This window comes from Pinus tabuliformis, chromosome 7, assembly GCF_031772625.1.
Source record: "Pinus tabuliformis cultivar Carrire ecotype Pingquan chromosome 7, CPIR1, whole genome shotgun sequence".
Taxonomy (NCBI): domain Eukaryota; kingdom Viridiplantae; phylum Streptophyta; class Pinopsida; order Pinales; family Pinaceae; genus Pinus; species Pinus tabuliformis.
The window spans coordinates 1,953,977,113-1,953,998,491 of NC_142293.1; positions in this window are offsets into that span (position 1 = coordinate 1,953,977,113).

Below are 21,379 nucleotides of genomic sequence, written 5' to 3' on the forward strand. Positions count from 1 at the left end.
GTTGGCTATGGTGTACATGCTCTAGAAATTCAGACATTACCTACTAGGTGGACATTCCAAGATGTACACAAACCATTCTGCATTAAGTATGTAGTCAATAAGCCTATTTTTTTTTTTTTTTTGGGGGGGGGGGGGGGGAATATGCATACAACTGTTGTTGTTTCAAGAATATGATTTTGAAGTAATTGTGAAACTACGAAGACTGAACATGGGACTAGACCATCTGTCACACATTGAAATAGGAGAGGAGCCCACCAATTTGGAGGAAGGGTTTCCTGAGGCACAGCCTTAGCAGTGCACATAGCAGATAATCACTTCGAGGATATTATCTACTTCCTCACTACAGGAACGATTCCAAAGGGATATACTAGTCAATAGAAAAAGGAATTGGTGGTGCACATGGCAGAAGTTTCGGTCACTGTGAGCCATTTGTATAATATGGGATCAGATGAAATACTTCCGTGCTATGTGCCTGATTTTGAGCAAAACAATATCCTCATTGAAGCTCATGGAGGATCTGTAGGAGGATATTATGTAGGGAAAGCAACAACGCAAAAGATTTTTTGCGCTGGGTTGTGGTGGACGATGCTGCATAAAGACTCTAAAGCATATTGTAAGACACATGATGCATCTCAGAGGATGGCAAGGCCATCACAGAGGAATGAGTTTCCTCTGAATCCACAGGTGTCATTGCAGCTATTTGAGAAATGGGCATTTTATTTTATAGGACCAATTCAACCCCTAGGCAAGACGATGGGTGTGCGGTATATCATCACCAAGACTGAATACTTGACCATATGGGTAGAGGAACAGCCTGTGAAAGACTATACATGGGCATCAGGAACAAAATTTTTGTTTGAATACGTGTTGACTAGGTTCAGTTGTCTGAAGGTTTTAATGAGTGATCACAATACACATTTTCTTAATGAAACAATCAACATGTTAACAAAAGAGTTCCAGGTTTACCATAAAAGGAGTACACCCTATCATCATCAGGCCAATGGAACGGTTGAGTATTTTAATAAGATATTGGAGAATGCACTGACAAAGGTTTGCAATACCTAGTGGCATGATTGGGACGTGCACGTATTGGCAGTGTTATGGGCTTACAGAACTACTTGTGAAAATATTACTAGTTAGAAACCTTTTAGGTTCGTTTATGATGTAGAAGCTGTAATGCCTATGGAATACATTGTGCGTATTCTATGCATAGCGGTTTTCACAGGAATGGCGGATTGTTTAGCCTTATAATAACATCTCATGCAGCTAATGGAGCTCGAGGAAGATAGATTTCTAGCTGGATTCAATCAACAGGTTCAGAAGGAACGTGAAAAATCTTGGCACGATCGACACATAAAACTATGCACCTTAAAGGTAAATTATTTGGTTTTATTATATGACAGTATGTTTTCTAAGTTTCCAGGGAAGTTTTAGATGCACTGGCGAGGACCATATGTCATAAAAGAAATTACAGACGGTGGAGCAATTCGGCTCGTGAAGTTGAATGGAGATCCATTTCTGGGAAGGGTAAATGGAAGCAAATTGAAGGCATACACGGGGGATCCGACCCAATTACTACATGATGGTAGCATAGTCTTAGCACTCCAGGCAACTAGAAGGAAGCATGGGACTATAAAATACAATGCTCCAGGCAGTCTCTAGGCAATGTCTTAAACTTATATAGGCATCGATTTACAAAATGGATCTTTTTAACAACCAATTGAAATACAAGAGGCAAGATTATCGATCTTACAGTTTGCCAGGAATAAAATTGGGTTTTTAAGTAAATGTAGAAATGGGAATTATTTCTGGTAAGTTGTTCCTCTTTTCTTGGAATGATGTTGTTTCTAGAGAGTGAAATTTGACTGATCAATTTTCTCCACTCAACAATAGTCAACGGGATGCTAGAATCTAGCATTGTTGTAATGACATCTACGAAATTCACTACTGCTTTCATTTTTCTCGCCTACCCTACAAATCTCGCAATGGAAGCTAACTACAGACAAAACAAGTTAAACCTTCTCTAGAAATGATTCCCTACAATGACATGGTTGTAAATAACAATCTTGATCAAGGGAAATGCTCCTCAATGTCAATGGACGATAGAAACTTCGAATTAGTGTACTGTGACTTGAACTCTTGAGATGAGAGAATAGCAAAGCCACTAAAGCATTTCTTAAAAATGTTCTCTTCAGGCCGTGTTCTCCAAATAATAAAATGTTTATCGTCAACACCACTGTCGCAATGTTCATTGCTAGGATGAAATTGTTGAGAGCCAGGTTGAACCTACTCCATGTTTTCCATTATTAACTGTTACATAAGCCATTTTCTTCAACATCTAAATAGCCAAAATTGACATGTGAACAATCTTCTAGAGAAAGATAAACACCAATGCCATAATATGCCCCATTGTTGGGCGTATCAATTTGGCCAAAACCATGTAATACGATGCCAACTACACCCTTCTGAAAAGTACCATGCCAGGCATATCTGATATTAGCTTTGCCATGAAATTTTCTAGTAATCTCAATGTGATTTTGAAATGCCTAAAATCAAGCTTGTCCGATTAACTTGATGGCACACATCGATAAATACCAACAGTGCTGCTAAATGTTACAAGTGTACAAAGACTAGCCGGAACATGTTCCTCACAGCTACATACGCATGACCACCATTCTCTAATTTAATTAGTTTGTATATTACATGCACTTTATAGCAATGAATTGTGTAGTACCCCTTATCAATTCCTTGTAACTTTTGTAGAAATCAAAATAGCTAAAAGAAAATACTAGTATTGTTTCTAGAGGAAGCATAACAAGTAGATACAGTAGATCATATCTTCTATACCTCTAATAAACTTGAACCACATGTAACAAAAAACCAATATGGTGTCTATGAGAACTGAGAATGAGTGTAGTCCAAAAATTCTTCAGAGTGTAGGAAGCCCAGCGCATGCATCCTAATTGGTGCAGGAATCTGTTGCATGGTGCAAGAATCTACTATACTATCCAAGAAGGTAAGTGCAGGACAAAAGCCTATATAAAGGCATGATCAAACCATTTTTAAACCTGCAACATACAAACCTCTATTAATAATGTTTTAATCCTGAAGTAACAAATATTCTCGAATGTAATCATTTAGCCAAAAAACAACATCAGAGATTCCGAGTAAGAATAGGAAAAAATAGAGGCCCAACATCCTGCCACATTGATCATATTGCATTTCCTCATGTAAGGAAATCTGGTACTACCACTCCCTTGAAAAACAAAATTAGAAACATTTGTAAGCATTCAAAACGATGTTCCTACAATTATGCGTGATCACATTTTTTGTGCTGAATAAGACTTGTTCTAAACACAAAGTGTCTATTGGATTCTTTATTTTCTTAAACTAATTTCAAGAAATCTAAAGCAAAATCTGCCATGGAAAACTAAATTGCAAGGATGGTGTTATTACTTGAATAAAAATAGTGAGCTTTTAAAATTTCCTAAAAAATATCTTGGAGGCATCCCTAATCAAAAGTTACACCTTAAAATCCTCATTGTAAATATGAGTGACATGATTTAAAAGCCATGGTGTTAAAAGTAGACATAGTAATACCTTCACACAGTGACCATTTTACCATTATCCATGTACATTTGAAGCTCCTCTTCTTTGGGCGCAGTGAGTCTCCTGCAATAATGGTCCCACATCCATAAAAATCATTCAAAATGATAGAACTACAAGGTATAACAATGGAAGGATTTTAAAGCCATTCTCAAAGAGAATGATAATGAGCTTAGGGAAAGCAAAAATGACCAAGTAAATTATAGTGTAGAATTTACTTTAATACCACAGGAATGGCCCTGCTGCCTGTAGACATCTATAGCCTCAATAGGGATATCTTTTAACCTCATGAAATGCTTGTGTCCCACCTATTAGATATAGACTCAAAATTATTTAAGAGAATTTAATTTCTCTTTTTAAAAGTTAATTGAAGGCCACTATCTTGGCTTCGTAACCAGCTAACGACAGTGCCATTCACAAGAACTAACAAGAAGGAACTAGATGACTCGCGATGAGACCTCTTGTCTTCTAGCTTCTTCAACTAAAAGCCATTACCCTAGCTTGGTGATTAGTGTGGTAATGTCATTCTCCTTAGGACCCATGATCATAGTAAGGTGGCTCATAATGAGACCTCCTATCCCTCAACTACTTCGTTTATGTTTGAAGCAAAAACTCTGATCATGATTAACCTCAGATAGGTTACTTAATAGGTGGGGAAGAAAATATACTCCTTAAGGGTGCAGGATGGCGTGAAATGCTTTTAATTACTACTCTTTACTGGTTGGTCATGCTAACCTAAAGACTTATTTAAAAAATATCTGAGATAATGACTAAAAATATTCCTTGAGTTGGTCATGCCAGGGTTATTTACAAAATCTTATTTGAATTTTGTAGGCATGGTCCACCATAGGAGGTTTCTCACTGGTCCCTTTGAAGCGGGACTTGAAAAGGTTTTCTCGATGATAGTTTGTTTGAATAGGTGAGAAGTATTTTATGTAACGTATAACAATACCCTTCACCTACATATTTATCAACACTCAAAGTCAATTAAAATATGAGGCATCAAGTGTGAAGTTCTTCTGACAAGTCTTACCATGAGAGTGTATAATAAAAATTTCAAAAGTTGTGCTTTTTAGGGAATCACAAGTTCGAGAGTGTTGTTATACATCTTTATTCATTATTCTCATATTACCCTACCCTATTTTTAAAGAAAGAAATATCACCTTTAAGTGTAGGTGTACTTCCAATGAAGCCATGTGCGTAAAACAATGCTGATTATACTCACACTTAATTTTAAAGAATAGACTTCAAGACATACCAAAGCATGAGAAACCAATTGCTTCATTTGACATGGTACCAAGAGTTTATGAATGATGAAGAAATAAGGCAGCTTGATGACTGCCTGAACCAGGATTCAATGGAATCCACATATGTATGGTTCTTAGTGGGACTAGCAGCTTTGAATGGACACTAGTTTTCCCAATAACAAAATGGCGACTTTGATGGGGATTTAATAGTTTGTTTGTTTAGTTACTATTGTTTTCTTTATAAACTAGAGATGGAGCCTGAAGTTAAGCCAACTAGCCTTCGAACTGGCTTTTGCTATGCAACTGCAAAGTAGATCAACACTGCTTTAATCAATCTTAGGGTTAGTTTGTGAACTAAACATCTAACTTGCAAACATCCTAAGTGCCCTGGTGGTAGCTCAAATAACCTCATTACATAAGCCCCTATACTTTGTGTTTACTGTTTATCATTAGCTCAGCCTAAACCCTTGAACTTAGCTGCAAAATGTGAGTGAAAACCAAGCTCAGGCTCATCCCTGGACCATCATATTGTCTCTCATTGGAAAACTAGATGCATCACATATCCTGTGTGTTGCAGGTGAGACGCATCTCTGTTTCCCTGTGTTACAGGTGTGATGATTGAGTAAGATTGTTTCTGCCTCCAGATTTTGGTTTTTTCTTCATTGTCTTCAGCTTTATTTAGTAGTTTTGCTATCTATGAACCGTATATCACTGTTGAAACCTTCTTCCTTTACATTATTCAGCCTCCATTGATAAGGAATTGTGAATGTTTTTTATGTATTTTTCATCATTTACAGTTCTCCTTTGCAAAAAGTAGCTTAATCAAACTGTTGTCTTTTGATTTGAAAGTGTCGCAATTGTCGTTTTCAGTCAAATAAAAAGAGTGCCGTAAAGCCTCCTCTTTTAGATAGTCGATTACACTTTTTCCATTGTACTTGATTTTGAAATTATTAGTATTTCAAGTGTCGAAAGCAGTTTTAAATTCAAAATCACAAAGTGTCATCTTAGTCTTCCTTTCGTTTCGAAAAGAAAAAATTGTTAGTACTATTGCTTTGAAAGAAAATTGTTCAAATCTATACTTAGTTTTCTTTTTGTCATTCTCACACTAAGGAAACTGAAAAAACAAATACATGCATGTGCATTTGCATTTAGATTGCATGCAGAAATGGATTTAAGAAAAGTGCATCTAGTGTGTGCTCTCTGCTCTATGTTGAAAAATTTTTATTTCTCTTTCCTTAGTAGCTAGGATTTTCATTGCTAAAAGAAAGTAAATGACTGTTTATCATCTTAGATTACATATTCAGGAATTGTATATCTACATCACGTGGTGAACCTTACAGAAAAACTTCTTAAGAAAGATTAACTGTAAAATAAACCTCAATGAACATAAAAACGCTTTGGAACCTAATGCACAACATTTAGAAGTCTAGGCTAGAAATGTATTCCGGCGTCGTAAAGCCTGGTAACTATCACTTTAATTGTAGGTTGGGTGATTCCTCCTCTTTGAGATGACAAGTGCCAATACGGACTTGTGCTCCCACGTACCGTCAAGTATATATTGGGAGAACACAATAGACTACATCCTTTATCCTTAGGAAGTTGTGTTCGATCACAATGCACTGAACAAAGCATTCGGGAAGACTGACTGTCATACCATAAGAAGTATTCTGCATTTTTGTGATTGGTTTTGTAATCCCTCTGTCTATATTTCTAGAGTAGTCACTTTCATTCCTTTTCAGACTCCTTAAAAGAAAAGGTTCATCTGAGCACTTGTCACTTTAGGCTCATTAAAAATCAAAGGCGACTAGAGTCATCTTTAGATTTTTCCCGACTCTTAAAAATTGAAAAAGCAAGTTGTGTCAAAGTGTCATAAAATTTATTTTAATCAGAATAACATCACTATTCCCTCGTTGGTCTTATGTTGAGAAAATGAAGTCTACCAATCAAGTATTTCCCCTTGGGGGAAATCCTAGTCCTTTCTCTTCTTGGGGAGATGTTGGTGCTCCACATATGGCTACATTGTCCCTTCCAAGACTCACAATTGGCCTATCGGTATGGCTTTTCTCGACCTCTGTCGTTCAAAACACTATAATTCTTGAGCAATCAGAACAACAACCAGATGATACTAGATTTACCCCCCAACCTTCTAATTCATTTATTTCTCCCTCTCCTTCTTCCTCTTCGCTTGGTGAAGCTAGTAACCAAGTAACTGAGAAGAAGAAGAAAGGGAAGGAGAAGAAGAAGAAGAAACCAATGGAGAAATGGGGCAACAATGCATCGTCTGGTGAAAATCCACACACTGAACCATCGAAGCCTAAATCTCCATGTATCATTTGCAAGGGAGACCACTATCATCAATACTGTTCCTGCATCCCACAGATCCTAAGGGACTGGTCTCCCCGCTTGCACAATTCGGTGTCTTCAACCTCTGACGATCATGTTGAGAGCACACCATCAACTAGTGAAAATGAAGTCAATGGAAAGAAAGGAAGATCTAAATTTCCTTGTATACCGTGTGAAGGTGATCATGCCCTCCATCGTTGTCCTTTTCTAGACGAAGCTAAAATGGTCTTAGATAACTGTCCTACTTCACTACAGCAACTTCCTCCTGGATACAAGAAACTCTTGCCAAGTCCATCACTAGTTGAAAATACAACTGATACACCTCTGTTGTTGGTTGAAGCACCTATAATTGAAGATAAACCCTATGAGTCCAAATTGGACCAAATTCAACAGGTCGAGATGGCAGTCGACCCAATCTTGTCTTTAGAAGGTCCACCTTCAGATGATACAGTCACCAAAGAGGATGAGAACGACACCATTTAAATTCATTTCGTCAACACAGAATCCGATGAACATGGGGGAAATCTATCCGTTCCTTTATCGCAGGAAGGAATTTCGTCAGAGATTTATCCACCCGTTTATTCGGTCCCACCTCCAAGCACTCTAGTCATTCCCTTCAATTGGAATCTACTAGGGAGACCCCACCTACCATCTAATGCACCATTCTGAATCATAGTACAAGCTTACAGAATGATCATGGTTGGTACTATCATAGATGAAGGGGCTTCTGTGAGTATCCTTTCCTCAACTACTTGGAAAGCACTTGGTTTGCCATCGCTTCTACCTTAGATTCGAAATTTGACAGGCTTCAACAAAGGAACCAGTCGACCATTAGGGATCCTTCCAAATTTGCCTATAACTTTGAGAAGTAAAACTGTTCATCTAAATGTGATGGTAGTCTAAGGACATCTAGATTACAATCTACTCCTTGGGTGTCACTACATTTATAGCATGGGAGCTATCATTTCCTCACTCTTTCGAGTGGTGTTTTCTGCATGAAGGCAGAATGGTCAAGCTCGTAGACCAGTTTTCATTCCCCAGTTTAAACACAACTACTAGTCAAATGCCATCCCTAACTAGTCTTTTTGCACAAGGAATGTCTCATCAATCTCCAGTTCGTCCACCTGATGAGCATGAGTGATTTGGTGATTGTGACTGAAACCCAGGAGGCATGTGCCCTGGTCTTCTTCGGCAGAAAAACCCCAGATATAAGGTAGTCTTTCGCGTAGGAATATGACTAGTCTGATACCCTTGTCCATTTAGGAAAATGGATTTAGACTGGAAAATGATTCCCTCGTCAAAGGTTATGTGATTGGAAGCTCCCACCATTCACCTTTGTCTATTTCGATGGACAGAGCCGAGGAAGTGTTTTGTCTGCTACGTGGATGGAACAATCTTGTTAATGCAAGAAATTTTGTATGGTAACCTAGAAACTCTACTTATACCTGGGGGTATGCAAACCTTTTTGCATGCAAGTGAAAAGCGACCATTTATTTTCTTAGTTTGTAGGCTCTCAACCCTTTAAACTCGTAGGTTGGTCGTTCCTAGCTTGCTTAACAAAATGCTTCGGAGCAAAGTTTCGAATGGGGCAAGCTCCCTAAAAAATGAACCTATAGATGAGACATCCTTATCATATGATTGGCATGAGCATTTTTACGTGAAGTTCAAGCTCATTAAAAAATAAACCTAGCAATGAGAAAATGTTCGCCCAGAGTTCAAGCTCATTAAAAAATTAACCCACCTTCGGTAAATAATCTTTGCGATCACATAAGAATCAACTTTTGAGCCTTGGTCGTGTTCTTACCATCACCTCCACTCCTTTTCAGCTGATCATATGCCTCCATTTGATTGTTTACCCTTTTCAGGAATAGCTGCGACGAGTGATTCTATTAGCCTCCTTCTTTACACTGCCATGATTGAAAAGTTCCAAACCTTACCTGGAACCAGTTGCTATCCAAAAACATCACTCGTTCCTCAAAAGACGAGTCTCCTTTAAGCTCTTTTCATTTGACTCGTAAAATATGAAAATATTGTCGAGAAATTGGCCTCTCCAGCTCATTGAAGCAATCAGAAGTTCCATCCCTCCTCTAGATTTTAATCTTTTTGGACTTAAGGGATCATTACACAAAATGATCGAGTGCTTGTCTTGTTCGGCTTGTTAAAACTATCGAAAAGTCATTCCTTTCGTATTATTTTATACTTTTCTAGACTTAATGGATCATATTACAAAAAAGGACTATTGGAGTTTCCTTTAAGTCTCTTTTTAGACTCTCTAAAATTGAAAAGGACCGAGTTATCTTTGTCGTTAAACTTGTTAAAACAATAGTGACAAACTTGTCCATGTAGACAAGAGTGAGTTTCACTGTCGCTAGGCTCGTTAAAACATAGCGACAGGTTTTCCCGAAGGGCAAGTTATAGAACAAGCATATGTTATCCTCCTCAAGCTTGACAAAAATAAAGAGGTATTGGTTAGCAATGACTGGGGAAAAAGGGAATAAAATTTGAATAACTTCATTGGTAGCAGGTCGCTCTTGAACATGACACTTTCACTCTGTCACCATGATTGAGTAGGGTTGGGTTATTACATTCACCAGTAATATCACCATTGGTCCACCATACCATCCATTTTGGGGTTAACACTACCAATCAATTTCAGTGTCGTTGATATCTTCAAGAGAAGTCCCTCAGAGAATTCACCAACCTAGCTAATGTATCATCTGTTGCAATACCTTCACTCTCCCTTTTTCATGACCGCCACCCTGAACCTTGTATCATCAGATCTTTTTCACCTCCACAAAATCATTTGCTCTGTTCCATGTCGTAGATGTGGGATTCTGTTATGAAACCAGCTCAAGAAAATATAGAAAAGATAGATCAACGCCTTAGAATTCAGCCTCTTCGAGGGGGCAACCTCCTTTACATTACATAAATGAACATTGGATGATTCAAATGACAAAACCTCCTTTCTATATATAGGAGTCTATGGAGTCACAATATAATCCAGCCGACCTAACAATAATAATATAAAGCCACAAAAATAACAATAGAGGGATTCTATGGGCACATTAATAACAATATGGGGGTAATGGGGGCACAACAATATAAATAAGGGGTATAACTACAATAGTAATGGAGTAATCACTAGTATTATAGGGACCCAACATGCCCCTCTCCTTCAAAAAAGTGTTGTCCTCAACGCTTGAGTAGTTCTGGATACTTCTGCATAAAATTCTCATCCTCCCATGTGGAATCTTCAGCGGATAAGTTCTTCCACTTGATAAGGTACTCTGAAATTGATCGATTTCGTAGCTGTCGAGTTCTTGTTTCTATAACTGCTTCCGGTTCCAATATATTTTTTCCTTCCTCGTCAAGTTCTGGCAATATTGTTTGAACTAGGAGCTTGTCGCCTATAACCTTCTTTAAGCATGAAACATGGAAAACTGGGTGCAATCGAGAAGCTGCAGGAAGCTCTAGTTTGTATGCCATAGTACCAATCTTTTGCAACACCTTGTACGGACCATAATAATTTAGTGATAATTTATTATCCTTCTTAGCTTGCTTGAGGGACATTTGCTTATATGGTTGTAGCCATAGGAATACCTAATCACCTACATCAAAACTTCTTTCACTGCGATGTTGATCTGCCTGTTGTTTCATTCTATTTTGTGCCAACACGAGGTTATCCTTTAAGAGTTGGAGGACTTGTTGTTGATGTTTGATGTGATGTTCCACAGCCTGAACCTTAGAATTTTCTCTTAAATATGATGTGATGGATGGTGGTTGATACCCATAAAGTGCCATAAATGGGGTCATTTTTGTTGCTGTATGAAAGGAAGTGTTATACCACCATTCAGCCAGAGGCAACCATTTGACCCATTGTGTCTGTTTATCAGATACAAAGCAACGAAGATATACTTCCAAAAATTTGTTTACTATCTCAGTTTTCCCATCAGATTGAGGATGATAATATGAGCTATGAGCTAACTGAGTACTAAGACAAGAAAATAATTGTGTCCAAAAATTTCCAGTGAAAATGGGATCTCTGTCACTTACAATAATCTTTGGGTTTCCATGTAGCTTTTGAATTGTTTCCATAAATGCAGTAGAAACTGTACTAGCTTTAAATGGATGTGATAATGCACAAAAGTGTGCATACTTGGTAAGTCTGTCAACTACCACCATGATGACTCTCTTTCCCTCATACTTGGGTAAACCTGTGATAAAATCCATTGATACCTCCTCCCAACGTTGGCTTGGAATGGATAAAGGTTGTAATAGACCTGGTGTCTTAATTGTTTCAACTTTATTTTGTTGGAAAACCAAACATTCTGCCACAAACTTTTGAATATCTGATTTAAGGCCATCCCAAAAAAATTCCTTCTTAACCCTGTGGTAAGTTTTTAAAAATCCGGAGTGCCCTCCTAAGGGAGAAGTGTGCAATTCCATAAGAATCTTTTGTTTTAGCTGGGAATTATTATAGAGGTATAAGCGATCTTTGTACCATAACGAATCATTTTTCCAGCTAAATGTATCAGACGTACTGGAATCTTGTTGTAGCTTTCGAATAAGTGCCCACACTTCTTCATCATTCTTCCATTCCTCCCTTGCTTCATTTATCCAATCTGGTTGGATGATAGAAATAGCGCACAACAATGCTTCCACATCCTCATCCTTCCTTGAGAGTGCATCTGCCACCACATTTTGCTTCCCTTTTTTGTAGATGATTTCAAAGTCATAACCCAACATCTTTGTGACCCACTTTTGTTGCTCTTCAGAGGATAATCTTTGTTCTAAAAAGTATTTAAGGCTTTCATGATCCGTTTTTACCTTGAAGTGTCTTCCCATTAGGTAGGGTCGCCATTTCTTAAGTGCATGGAGTATTGCCAACATTTCCTTCTCATAAATAGCTTTGCTTAGAAACTTTCCCTTGATTGGACGACTTTCAAAAGCAATGGGTCTTTCATCTTGCATTAGAACAACACCAATTCCATTTCCTGAAGCATCACATTCCACAATAAAGGTTTTTGTGAAGTCCGGTGTAGCTAAGACCGGTGCTTGGCACATTGCCTCTTTAAGATGTTCAAAGGCCTTTGTTGCTTCCGGAGTCCATGAAAATGCATCTTTCTTCAATAATGTCGTTAGAGGTGCTGCTATTCTCCCATAATTCTTAACAAACTTGCGATAATACCCTGTCAACCCAAGAAATCCGCGCAAATGCTTTATGGATGTGGGGATTTTCCATTCCTTAATGGCTTTAATTTTGGTAGGGTCTACCTTAACTCCTTCATGAGATACAATATGACCCAAATATTCCACCTCCTGGACTCCAAAGAAACATTTGGATCTTTTGGCATATAATTGTTTCTCTTCCAATAGTTGTAGCACCCTGTCAACATGTTCAACATGATCCTTCCAAGACTTGTTGTAGATAAGTATATCATCAAAAAATACTAACACAAATTTTCTAAGGAATGGTTTGAAAATTGAATTCATCAAACCTTGAAATGTTGAAGGTGCATTGGTAAGGCCAAAAGGCATGACCAAAAATTCATAATGACCCTCATGAGTTCTAAATGCTATTTTCGGAATGTCTTCAATCTTCATTCTGATTTGATGATATCCTGAACGAAGATCCAACTTGGTGAAGTAAATTGATCCATGCAATTCATCCAGTAATTCATCAATGACAGGAATGGGGAACTTATCTTTAATAGTGAGCTTGTTGAGCTCCCTATAATCCGGACACATGTTCCATGATCCATCCTTCTTGTGCACCAATACTACTGGAGCAGAGAAAGAACTTTGACTCGGTTGAATTATACCAGCCTCTAGCATTTCTGCAACCATACGTTCAATTTCACTTTTTTGGACATAGGGATATTTGTATGGCCTGATTTTTGGAGGAACACTTCCTGGAATCAGATGAATAGCATGATCATGATCACACATAGGTGGGAGACCTTTGGGAGTCTCAAATACCTTGGAATGATTGTCCAGGACTTTTTGGAGATCTGGAGAAATAGATGATTCTAATGTGGAAACATCTAGCGAACATAATTGTGCAATTACACCCCTTTGCTCCTTTTTTAGAAGCTTTGTCATACCATTAGAGTTGATTATCTTTCCTGGTTTCCCTGCAATACCCCTTAATTCAACTTCCTTTCCTTCCACAGAAAATTTGATGAAAATTTCTTGAAAATTAAAAGCTATTGTACCCAAGGATTGTAGCCATTGGACTCCTAGTACAACATCAGCACCTCCCATTGGAATGGAAAGCATTGGGCTAGTCAATACATATTCTCCCATGGATAGCTTGATATTATGGCACTTTCCAAAGCAATTTATTGTTCCTCCATTTGCAATCATCACTTGACACTCTGGTGCTGGATATAGGAAGCAATTCAATTCTTTTGCTACCCTACAATGAATAAAATTGTGGGTGCTTCCTGAATCAATCAACACTATTACCTTTTTCTTCTTGATTTGTCCTTCTATCTTGATGGTTTGAGGAGTGGTAATTCCCGCCAATGCATTACAAGATATGGTCGGATTTATTTGTTCTTCATCTAGGCTTTGTTCCTGGAGCATATCCTGTTCTTTTGACCTTTCTTGCTCCTTTTCTTCTTCCTCTTCACAATCTATGTAGAATAATTTCTTCTCAGCACACTTATGACCTTTAGTGTATTTTCTATCACAACTATAACAAAGCCCTTTTGCTCTTTTTTCTTCCAATTGTTGTGGTGTCAACCTTATAGGTTGTGGAAGACTAGGGGCAACTGCACTTCTGTCTTTATAGTTGTGAGTGGTATGCTTCCTGGTTGCCATAATTTTGCTTTCCATTTTTCTTGCTAACCTGAATGCCTTCTCTAATGAATCAGGTTCCCAAAGTCGAACATCATGTTGGATATTATCCTTTAAAGACCCTATGAACACATCAATCCTATGCTGCTCTGGAATATCTTTTACCCTTATGTTCAATTTTTGGAACTCCTCAATGTGCTCCATTATTGAACCCTTTTGTTTGAGACTTATCAATTGGCTAAAAAAAGTGTTGCTTTTTGTATCCTCATAATGTGCTATCAATTCTTCCGTAAAAATTGCCCAAGTGATAAATTGTTTACGAGAGCAAAGCCATTGATACCATACAAATTGATTTGGTTCCAAATATAAAGTTGCCATACGTACCTTTTGTGTGTTTTGCACATTATTGAGATCGAAGAACTGCTCCATCTGTAATATCCATGTGGCGGGATCCTTTCCATCAAACTTCCTCATATCGATTTTTGGAATATGGTGGGTCTTCGATCCAACATTAGAGTCTACGGAATCATGATTAACATTTCTTTTGTTCACATCATGAGTTTCCTTTACAACCTTTTCACCATTAGTAAGTATTTCTTGTAGAAAATTTGTCAAATCTGTCTTCAAATCGGCCATGTCTGTCTTCAAATATGTCCTCAAATCTGTCTTCAGATCATCCATCTTAGCTTCCATGCCCTTTATCTTAGATTCCACGCCATTTATCTTAGCATCTGTTAGCTTTTGTGAGCGTGACATTTGTTGCACTTGTTCTTGTAATTTTGATATATCATGTAGCATTTCTTCCTCTTCTTCATGAGTCATGCTAGAGCTTTCAGGTTCCTTACTAGGTGTTTGCATTTTCTTTCCTCGGGGCATCAGTTACCGATAATAATGCTTTACTATGCCCTTTGAATTCCTTCAAACCAAGCTTATGCAAAACTAAAAAATAAAAACTACACACCTTTTTTTTACTTTGTAGAAGCCTGATATTGAATCTGATGTATCTCTGTAATTTCGAATCATCCAGTTTTGAAATTGTGACCTGTAGTAGCCTTCTATGTCCTTTTTCTAATTCCACTAGTCTGAACCAAATTGGATTCTCCAAGAAAGAGTTATGCACAATCTCCCGCAGTGACCTGATTATAGACTAGTTTAGTAGAGCGAACTTGTATGAAGTGCCACGTGTCATTGTTTCAACCTTTGACTTTGAAAAATATATAAAAGAAAACTGCAGCCTGTCCTCTTTCTATACCTTCTTACGAAATTTCAATCCGATTCTCAGAAAGAAAGTTATGATGATTTTCCCTAGGTCACCTGTTTTGAGTGTAATTCAAGAGTCTGCAAAAAGACCAACTTCCTGAGATCATATCTCCGAAAATATCGCGCGAAAAGTTCTGAAATTCGGACCCAAGGTTCAGCGCGATTTCTTCTCAAATTGGTTTTTTTGCGACTTCTGAAACGTCACAAAAAAAAAGTTATAGCGAAAATTCCACGATGACCTATTTGGAGCAGCGAAACCCTAGAATCCAAAGCTTTGATACCAAATGTCATGAAACCATCTCAAGAAAAGATAGAAAAGATAGATCAACGCCTTAGAATTCAGCCTCTTCGAGGGGGAAACCTCCTTTACATTACATAAATGAACAATTCTTGGATGATTCAAATGAAAAAACCTCCTTTCTATATATAGGAGTCTATGGAGTCACAATATAATCCAGCCGACCTAACAATAATAATATAAAGCCACAAAAATAACAATAGAGGGATTTTATGGGCACATTAATAAAAATATGGGGTTAATGGGGGCACACCAATATAAATAAGGGGTATAACTATAATAGTAATGGGGTAATCACTAGTATTATAGGGACCCAACAGATTCGTTAAGGCCCTCCTATGATGGGTCACTTCTTGTCGACATCAACTCATTATCAAAGAATTTGACTTAGGAACAACCCTTTTCAGTACATTGAAGCTTGCATGCCTCAATGGCAAGTTTCTCACTTCCAGCGATAGGTTTACATCAATGACCTTCAACCGAAAGATTTTGTGTGGTGTTAGACATCAACTCATGTATTCACACCACGCGAATTGTACTGTAGTACCTTGAGGGTCATCATCATTATTTTTGATTCCTCTCGTGCTTGTTAACAACTTACATCATTGGCTGGTAATCAAGCGATGTCTTTCCATGTTCGACATCAGAACATCTTTTCACATGGATCGACTGATACTTCGGGTGAAGATTGAATGAGTTTGAAGACCCCAGATCTAGTTTCATCCATCCGGGCTGCGATATATTCAGGAAAATGAAGAGATCAAATGTACATCATTGCTGCATAGATAATCATCCAAACTAAGGGATGATGTCTCTACCAGAATCATCAGTCTTCCACACAAAGGATTGTCTGTCCTATGTGCACGAAAATGAATTTATAAAGCTGAGGATGGGAATGCCTGCCTGAGCTAGATCATGAAAATATTATGAAGATAACGTATTGTATTGCATCTTATTATAGGTCACCTTCCAGTTTGAAAAACCTCGGATCCTCATGATAAAGCATTTCACCTGACATCAAAAGATTTACGACCTCATGCTTTATGGGGCAACAGTTATAAACATATTTGGGCACTGCAACCCCAATCACATATGTCCGTAAACCAAGGGCTTCTAAACCCCTAGAAGTTTTGTTTCATACCCTAAAGGAACAAGGTCAGCTGATTACATCATTTCCCAAAAGTTCTCCCTGAAAAATTGCTCAGAACTGGTCAAAACTGGACCATACAGATTGCTCCATGCTGAGGGTGTGATGCATCTCACCTATTACACATGGGGGATGCGATGCATACTAAAAAGCCCTTCTGTAGGGTGCAATGAGAAAGAGTAGACAAATGGCAAAAGTAGTTTGCTAGGTGGAAACTCAAAGAATCTTTTAGAAACTACTCATATGACACCTGCCTCTCTGAATTCGCCTAGGGATGAGTAAGAGATCATGAAATATCGAAGTGGAACCAATAATTATCAGTGAAATGACACTAATCAAAATCCCAGAATCTAACTCACTCTCCTGCAAACATCTATATATGGATCCCTCATCCGAGAGATCCAGAGGTTGGAATTTTGTATTTTGTAAGGAATTGTTGTTGGTTTCTCTTTGAAGACATTGTATTGTTGGGTGATCTTGCTTTGTATGAGGTGAAGAGGGCTTTCATGCTGGGAGGATGATGATGGATCAGATAACTTGGTTGTAATCCTCCCTTCTACTACTTCTATCAATAAAGCTATTTGAGCTTTCCTCCATATGCTTGTATATCTCTGAATCTTGTATTTGTATATGCATTTATATGGTTAATGTACATCTAATCCTACATTGCTTATGGTTATAGATCTCTATGCTTTGATGGTATTTTGATTCTTTGACTCTACAGGTGTTCTTTCAAGTGGGACAAGTGAGAAAGAAGTGGCAAAAGTTCTATCAAAGGAGAGAGGAAACAAGCAAGGAGACTAGCGAAAGACTGTGGTTGGTACTATCTGCTTCTCTTTTATCTATCTCTCATAAAGGAAAACACAAGCAACTTTAATTTGTTTGTTTCTAAGATAGCTACCCGTCTTAGTGGGACTAGTAGCTTTGAATGGACACCATCTTTCTCGATAACAATTAGGTTTAGGTCTAGGGTATGGATAAGGGTATGGACTAGGGTTAGGGTATGGATGAGGGTATGGAATAGTGTTAGGGAAATGATTATGGTAAGGTTGCACATGCAGCTGGGACCATGGAGGAGGATGACTTGGTAGTGCATTGGAAAGAAGTTGTGGTTGTTGACGATGCTCAAGTGATTTAATTTGCATGGGATATTTCCCTAGAGAGAAGGATCCAAATGATTCTTGAGGCCATGGAGATATTTGGCTTGAGGATGAGGGCCAAGGAGAGGGCCATTTCAGCCATGAAGTAGGATATTCAATTGGAGGAGGATTAAAAGTTTGCCATGAAATTGCAAGATTATAAACATGTTGAGGAATATGCTCAGGATAATAAACATTATTACAAGTATCAAATGGTTATGGCTATTGGGTTATACATGGTAGTCAATTCGGTTCCTTACTTGGTATCCTGAGTGCCTTTAGTAATCCTGGTAGTGTTGGGAAATGTTCCATTAGATGGTCCTCTTCACAAATTTTACAAAATTTTAGGCTACTGAGTGGACAGTTTCCAAGAAAGTGTCTCTTTCTACAGTCAGCGCAAACAATAAGCAATGGTTTATCATCCCTCTTCTGCTATTCCTAACAATCATCCAATTTTCAAATCAAAGATTTAATAATATCATTCTTATGTTCAATCAAAATATTAATTTTTCAATTGTTAATTCTTCATTGGATGAATTGTATGTCTCCATAGAAACATGAAAATTCCTCATTAGATGATTCCTCAAAATATCATTTTCCTGTTTTTAACAAGCCAACTACTACATTCGTTAGCACATGAATGATGTGTGTGTGTGTGTGTGTGTGTCTATATATATATATATATATATATATATATATATATATATATATATATATATATATATATATATATATATATATATATATATATATATACGGTGGGGAGTTCTTACAATATAAGAGAAAATGAGAAACCTTAAAGCAACAGTGCAGGAAAGAAATAAATTCAAAGAACATAAAATTGCAAGAGAAACTAGGTGAAGGAAAAAATAAAATGCATCAGGTCACCAAGGTCAATCCCCTAAGCGCCTCCTCAGCAACGGTGCAAAAATGTTGGGTGCAGTATAGGGCTTATAAATGTACCAAATTTTAATTTTTTAATTGGAAAGTTCATGAACTTCGATACTGTTGGCTTAGTGGGGCTTGACCCAGGTTTAGAAGTGATCTAGCCAAACAAATCCCAGTACTACTAGCCCTTCCAATAATAGTCTGTGGGGCGTGGATTGAGGTCTCACCCCAAGTAGTATGGGAGGGTTCTAGAACCAGGTTTCTGCACCCTAGGGATGTATGATATGCGGTGATTGGTATGCGACCCAACCTTCATACTTACTGCGCTACATGCACTTGCGGGTACCTCGCACCCTATGATACTGACTTCACGTTATGCTAGTGTAGCTCGACCCTTGCTATTTACCCAAGGCTTCCTTAATTAGTCTCTGTTAGCCGATTACTTAGATTAAAATCATATATATGCATTCATACACATATTTATCAGTGGAATGCAATAAATAACAGAGTAAAAGTAATGCATAACATCAACATACAGATTCAAGAATAGATGCATATAATAAACTTCTCTTTCTTAGCTTTCAAATCCAATTACAGACTCAATCCTGCCTTGTACACTCAGCTGCAGGGGTCTGCGCACTCAGCTGTGGACTCTGCTAAGCCTTTGCGCACTCAGCTGCAAAGCCTCTTCCTACTACCACGACCCAATACACTTCAGCTTTCACTCTATGCTCTTACCATGCCTTCACATCTTTATCTATTCTCCACCTCACTATCTTTACACTTAGAGCCTCACTCTATTTATACAATCCCATGGTCCGCGGACCATTGGTAGGCCGACAGAACTTTACATTAAATTACAATTCTTAGGGCAGACAACCTTATGACTTGATTATACAATTCATGATCCGCGCTCGTACTTCGCAGAGTTCTACACCATATTTGACCAAAACTTGGGCTTTAAGCCCCAAAACCTATTGTGGGGGATCCCATGCCCAACAAGACCCCAACACAATCATTATTACTCATCTTGAGTCACTTCTATGGTGTGGAGATATTTGCATGGAGTTCATCCAGCAGGTCTCGCGCAGTTTGGGTGTCCATGGCACATTGTTCTGCAGTCTGCTATACTTGTTTCCTGTGTATCTTTGAACCTTTGTGAGCAGGGTTGAGTTTCTGTCTAACCACATAAAGTCCCTACATTTGTGCCAACTTTCCTTCAAAGGTAGCTATAATTGTGAAAGCTTCATCAATTCATGGTTGGATGCGTGCTTTAAGAAAGGCTTTGTTTTGTCATGTGACGTCTAACTAGTCCTTCAGTGCCCTTGCCTATTGCAGTTTGGCAAGTCATTGAGTAAGGATGACTGTCTGCATGGTCCCCCAGACAATATCGTACTCCTACTGCAACTTGCGCACCTCTGTCTAGAGGCATTGTAGGTTTGTATCTTCCTGCAGGTATATAAGCATGGTTAGTGCTTGATCCAACATCCTGGTGCAGTCTTGTATTGCTTGGCCAATTTACTCCAACCCCGTTTGGGTAGCATGGGCATGCTGCTCTCTGACCTCTAGGGGTGTGGAAGGCTGCGCCTTCAACCGTAGCTCGATGATCTGCAAGTTCAAATCCAACTAAACCTTCATCGTTTCCACCCTGGCATCATGGACTCTGGCTGCTAATCGGTGGACTGGCCTTGTTGCTGGTAGTTATGTCAACATGACCAACTCTGGGATGCTCCTACATGCATCCTCTATCACCTACTCCAGTCCACGAGCCAACACAACCAACTCATCACGCTAGAGGTTGAGCTGATCCATGTTGACTTTTTGCTCGTTTAAGACCTGGATTGCACGGCCTTCCCTGGCGCGGAGCTCTACAATCACCCCATACTATAATTGCTATAGGGTTTCATGTGGTAGGGTTACCAAGTTTAAGCTGACACCTTTCATGCTACTCATCGCAACCTGATCAACCTTGCTTGCTGCTACTAGGGCACCTTTGGGCAACATGAAAGGGTTGTCCCTACGAGCATGCAACATCTATTAGGCATCTGAAGTTCCTGCTACGACGTATGGAGCCATTGTACCTGTTTAGGGGGGCTGTACCTGTAATCCTTGTAGCTACACGTTGAGCACCCCCAACGCAGTGTTTTGCTCCATCCTCATTTCCCGGAGCATGTCCTTTGTGACCTTGGGAATCATTTCGCTGATGTCAAACAGATCACCTTCTGTGAGCATGATCAGGTCAAGGGATGTATTTGTCACCTTCACCTTCTTCCTGGGAGCTGTTTTCTCAGGGACACATGACCACTTGAGTTGGGTTGATGCTAAACCAGGGTTCACACGCTCTTCTGTCCTGTCCACTTCCTCGGTCTATTGCCCCGTGGATATCTCCTAGCCCTCCTCGGGCTCTTATTTTGGTGCTGTTGTGGTTTATGTTGTTTGCGTTGTTGCTGCTGCATCGGCTGTCTTTGGCTGTGCTGCTGCTTCTTGTTCCTGGCACCTCTTTTTAGCTAGCTGCGCGATGCATAGCTTGGTGGCCTTCTTCCTTTGCTGGGGTACAATCTTCTTCATTCCTGCCAAGTCCAGGGTGCATCACTCTAGAGGTCATGACTCCATCACTGCGAAGATCACATCATCCGTTGTGACGAATGGA